Here is a 6,231-nt window from a genome sequence, read left to right as displayed (position 1 = left end):
TTAGATTTTCGTTCCATCTTATTTTCTGTTGGATGACTGTATTTCTTCCATGCGTAGTGAGAATTAGAGTTGGCGTTTATTCCGTGACTGCTCGTTTCTCCTCTATCTGAGATCAAAGGATTCTGGACATGGGACAAAAATAAGGAAAAAATTGTAAGATAGTTGACCTTCAAGGCTGCTTATTAAAGTAAACCTTAAAATGGTTGACGGTCACTTCTTGTTGATTTGGAGTCATTTTTTAGGTCAATTCCTGTTGGTTTTGCGGCACTTTCCTGAATAAACAAACCGTAGCTATGCCCCCCCTTCACATTATTATCCTATTAACCAGAGGTAGGAAACCTATGGCTCGGGGGCCAATTCTGGCCCACCGCATCATTTTGTGTGGCCCGAGAAAGTAAATGATGAGTGCCAACTTTCTGTTTTATGATGAAATTCAAATGAAGATTGTCGATTATTTCCTGTGTTTCCTCATTTTAAATCAATAATTGCAAAAATTTGTACTCATTTGAATGTCCAAAAATTATCTATCGATGAGCATGATCGAGAAGGCTGTCAATTTATTAATCGATTAATTTTGGCAGCCTAGTTGGAAGACATAACGGCCCTCCGGATAAAAAAAAATGAGTTTGAAACCCCTGCTATAAAGAGTTAAAGCCAGGAAGAAGGTGTCACTTGTGCGACGCAAAAAGCCATTTTCACGTGGCTTAGAGGGCGATGAATCATTTGGTTTGAGCGAAACGCCTCACTGCTCGTTCCAGATCGAAGAAAAAGACCAAAAACCACTTTAGGAAGGCCGACGAGTCCTTCCTAATCTTTCCCCAACTTCCATGTCATTAAAGCCAATCCACGGTTGATAAAAAGTGAACTTGGTTCCAATTCCCACTATGCCAAGCAAGTGGATTTAAACAATGCTACAAAAACGTAAAGATTGAAATGTAGCGTTTCTTCATCCAGCATCTGTTTATGTGAATTAATTGATCTGGAACCGTTTGTTATTTCTGTTTATATTCATTGTCACGTGTTGCAGCTTCTAATTTTGCCCAAAAATGCACCTTGGTACTTTTTTGGTCGGCATCTGTTCGAGTTTTGCTCACTTAGCCGTTAGCCGTCGTCTTGAAATTACCGACGGTGTGAGGAGACACACAAAGGATTGAAGTGTTGGTCTGCGGCCCACGCATTTTCCCCCCCGAGACGTTTTTTTTCTGTCATTTTTAAAAACACGCTTAAACCGCATCTGGTTGCCAAGATAACGGCGAGCGAACGAGGTGGCGTCCACTCGTTGCTGACTTGCTTTTGCCTGAACAAAAACATTGCAGGTTTTATGGGCCTTTTTCCCGATCATCCCAATAAATCGTGTCGCTTGATTCTGCAGGATTTGCAACGTTCCCAATCGATCTGAAAAGCTCGTTAGCATTTTTTAGCGTTCACGTTGTTGTGATTAATGAGATACTTTGGAAGATAAAATTGCCCCTTCAAAGTACTAAAATTGTACTTTCTCAATATTGCCACCCGGTTTTAAAATTTTTAGGCCGTTATTTTTCTTCTGGCTGCATCTCGGTAAAGTGATGAGCACATCCGCCTCAACGTTCTGAGGTCGAGGGTTCGATCCCCAGATGATTCCGACCTTATGTGGTTTGGATGTTCTTCCTGTGCTCAATTGGGTTTTCTCTGGGTACTCTGGTTGAACTTTAAAAAAGAAAAAGCTTTTTTTAAACAGTTAATAGCGGAAAAAAATCGCAAATTAGTGAATAAGTGAAGACGCGGTAATCGAGGGATTACTGTAGCGTGTATTATTTAGCTCAATTTTTTTCTAATGGCTTTTGGGCTTCTGGCTAGCGCGTTAATAAGCCGCAGATTGTTTGGTAGCCCGCGGTGCACCACAATGGCTATAAAAGCAGCGCCTCTCGCTCTAGAGCATTATACTGGTGTCCCTTTTAATAAGCTTCATGAAACAACCTGCTGGAAGTCTCCATTTTCGCCGCTTTGTGTGGCTTTGACTCCCGCTGACAAAAGACGGACACAACAGGCTTTGTGTTCGGACCAAAACAACAACATAACAATGCTCTCTTTTTAGTCTATTTCAAGGGTGTCAGACTCGGGTTGGTTTGCGGGCCGCTTTAACGTCAACTCGATTTCACGTGGGCCGGACCATTTTAGATATAATATTTTGATTTTTTTTAATAAATGGATTAAAAGAACTGGATTAAAAGCCCTGAATATTCAGTTTTTTATAAATCTAAAACAATTTTTATTTTAGCTTTTTTTATATATTTTTAGATTTTACAAAATGATTTTTGAACTAAAAACTGAAAAAATGGATTAAAAAATGACAATTATTGATTTAAAAGGGGGGAAAATCAGGAAATGTAATATACATCTATACTCTTCATTTTAATTTGATCCTAAAACAGAAAGTCGGCACTCATGATTTACTTTCCCGGGCCACACAAAATGATGCGGCGGGCCAGATTTGGCCCCCGGGCCGCCACTTTGACACATGTGGTCTTTGTTAGAAAAGTACTTTACAATCAGATATTTTTATGTGAGACATTAATATACTAAAATCCCCCTAAGTTACATCAATATTTTGCATTTCCGTTAATTTTGACTTAGCTCCGACGTCGTGTTCGTTTCAGGTTCTCGGATTGGATCGAGTCTGACGCTTGGAGGCAATTGGCGAGATCCATCGACGGCACAGGTACGTCTAATGTTTCCGATACAAAAGCTATTATCAAAGAAGGACAGATGCCAGCCAGGAAATATTACGAGCCTGCAGCTGCTGCTTTCTGCTGTCAATAGAGAGCCGTCAGACTTTCTTAATGAATGCTGAATATTTAACCAAGCCGGGGCGTATTTATTTACTACGTGGCCCGCGTGCTAGCGAATGCGTAATGGCGCATTTGGAAACGTTCAGGGCTGTTGAAATATAAATGAAGCGGGATTGAAGCAGATGCAGTGTAGATGATTAGGTCCAGTTGCTAACGATCGCCCACCGCGACGCCGTTTGGCCTCGCCGCCGGGCAGCTCACTTATTTGTGTTTTAGTACTCCGAAACGAGTGGACTACTTACTTTGTTTTTGGGCTTCTATTTCTTCTTGCTACTTGACATCATGCGTTTTATCTTTCCATTCTTTTTTTGTATTTCATATCTTTTTATTTTTTGCATTTTTAAAGGGCTTTGGGGTAGAATTGGGGATCCTAGAACAAGTTGGAAGTTAAAGCTTTTTTTAAGGCGTGTCTTTACGAAAAATGCAAGTTACGAAAGCGTTTGTAAGTAGAGGTAGCACTGTTAAGCCGTCTCTACTTACAAAATATGCAAGCGCTTCTGGAGAATTTGTAAGTAGAGGTAGCACTGTTTCTATATCAAGTACTACTATAGGAACTATAAGCTTTTTTAAGGTGTCTACTTACAAAATATGCAAGCACTTTTGGAAAGTTTGTAAGTAGAGGTAGCACTGTTTCTATATCAAGTACTAGTATACTGTACTATATAAAGCTTTTTTTAAGGCGTCTCTACTTACAAAATATGCAAGTTATGCAAGCGCTTCTGGAAAATTTGTAAGTAGAGGTGGCACTGTTTCTATATCAAGTACTAGTATAGGAACTAAATAAAGCTTTTTTAAGGTGTCTCTACTTACAAAATATGCAAGTTAATGCAAGCGCTTCCGGAAAGTTTGTAAGTAGAGGTAGCACTGTTTCTATATCAAGTACTAGTATACTGTACTATATAAAGCTTTTTTTAAGGTGTCTCTATTTACAAAATATGCAAGTTATGCAAGCACTTCTGGAAAATTTGTAAGTAGAGGTAGCACTGTTTCTATATCAAGTACTAGCATAGGAACTAAAAGCTTTTTAAGGCGTCTACTTACAAAAAAATGCAAGTTATGCAAGTGCTTCTGGAAAATTTGCAAGTAGAGGTAGCACTGTTTCTATATCAAGTACTAGTATACTGTACTATATGCTCCAAACTGGGTAAAAAAACAACAACCCTCGGGATCAAATAAAGAAATGAATATATAGTTTTCTGCATGTGACCAGCATACTCCTCCCCATCGGCAACAATCTCCGCTGAGAGCAAAAGCGTCGCCATGGCAATGCAATAACCTAGGTTTTGTCTATATTTTTATCCATACATATAAAAAAAACCAAGCATGGCACAGGAGAGCGTGAAAATATAATAGAGCTGACACCGTCGGCATCGAGCCGTGACCCGCCGCGGCTCATCAGAGCGGAGGTGTCAAGAGTGGCGCGGCGACTCCTCCACAGGCTGCCGAGACGGGAATTTCTTCTTTCCAAATACCAATTAGGAAGAGCCGGCTTTAAAGTGCTCGTCGTCACGGTGACGGTCGGCATGTAAATTAATCTCCAATTCAGAACACGAGCCGCCCGATCATAAAAGATAAGAGCGGGCCGTATGTTTGCGACTTGGGCCTTCAAAGGCCACTTCAATACAAAAAAATTGTCATCGATTAAAGAAACAGTCCTTTTTCTCTCTCAGGTTCGGACAGAATATTCCGATGAAATTTTCGGAATAACCAAAAGCCCTGAAAATCATGTTATGATGTTATTTCCAGATTTCGCCCGATCACGCAAACTCACTTTTCGCTGGTTTACTTGTAAATTTGGCTATCCTTATACTTTTTAGCGCCAATAAAACACTTGGGTGCTATTTTTGCCATGTTATAGGCCACAGGTGTCAAAGTGGCGGCCAGGGGGCCAAATCTGGCCCGCCGCATCATTTTGTGCGGCCCGAGAAAGTAAATCATGAGTGCCGACTTTCTGTTTTAGGATCAAATTAAAATGAAGAGTATAGATGTATATTACATTTCCTGTTTTTCCCCCTTTTAAATCAATAATTGTATTTTTTAATCCATTTTTTTCTGTGTTTTTAGTTCAAAAATCATTTTGTAAAATCTAAAAATATATTTAAAAAAATCTAAAATAAGCATTGTTTTAGATCTATAAAAAACGGAATATTCAGGCCCTTTAATCCAGTTCATTTAATCCATTTATTAAAAAAAATATCTAAATATTATATCTAAAATGGTCCGGCCCACATGAAATCGAGTATAGGCAGTAACAACTACTTCCCATACTTTCCAGAGCAGGATTACTTCTCATTCTTCATTTGAATTGGTGCATTGTCACCCTCTGTTGGCAGATATGTGACAGTGCAATTTTATCCAAGTTGGTTATTCACTGTCGGTCTGGCCGAAACTCGCGCTGAAACGGAAACAACTTGCATGTTTGGATTTAAATTTGAATTAATAAGTTGACCTGTCTTTGGCATTAAATAAAAGAAAAAAATCTGAATTAATAGATCAATTAATAGATAGATAGATAAATAATAATAGATAGAGGAGATATTCGGGTGGGAGAGTAGTTATTGGAAGAAGAAAAAAAGGTATGTTAGGTAGGCAAGGTAAATTGAAGGAATTTTCAAGACAAAAATCTCCGTGATTTGAAATGCGACTCCAGATATGTAATCAGGCAAGTCGGCGCCCGCCCGCATTTAACAAGTACGTCGGCGAAGCGTCTCCGAGGACCGCTTGTGGTGGGTAGCCACGCGTCTCTAGATGTAAATTTGAGCAGCGGGAGGCGGCGCAGGTGAGGAGCACGACGAGGTCGTTAGCACGCCTCGCCCCAAGAAATACGAGGCGCCGGCGGCGGCGCCGGCGACAAGAGACGGAAAATACATAACGCCTTCTTCTCTTGCTTAGATTTGTGCTTGGAATTTTGATTGCTTGTTGTTTTCTCAGATGACAGCTTCTTATGTAGGACGCAAATGTCAATGCTTTTTCTTTCTTAGTCTACCATTGTTAGACCTGATTATTCATTCATATTTGGAACCGCTTTATCCTCACTACTGTTGCAGGGGGTGCTGGAGCCTATCCCAGTTGACTTGGGGCCAGAGCCTGAATCGGTGGCCAGCCAATCCCAGGGCACGATGAGACAAAGGGACAACCAATCATAGCTAAGGGCAATTTAGAGTCTCTAATCAGCCTAGCATGCATGTTTTTTAGAATGTGGGAGGAAACCAGAGTACCCGGAGAAAACCCATGCAGGCCCAGGGAGAACATGCAAACTCCACACAGGTGGACCCACCTGGATTTGAACCCAGAGCCGTGAGGCCGACGCGCTAACGGGCCGCTAACGTGATTATGTTTAGCGTATTTTCCGGACTTTAGCCCGCATTCGACTCATTTATCCTAGTTATGATGTTGTTTATGT

The sequence above is a fragment of the Stigmatopora argus genome, chromosome 14 (assembly GCF_051989625.1).
Source record: "Stigmatopora argus isolate UIUO_Sarg chromosome 14, RoL_Sarg_1.0, whole genome shotgun sequence".
In the NCBI taxonomy this organism is placed as follows: domain Eukaryota; kingdom Metazoa; phylum Chordata; class Actinopteri; order Syngnathiformes; family Syngnathidae; genus Stigmatopora; species Stigmatopora argus.
This window is presented reverse-complemented; position numbering follows the sequence as displayed.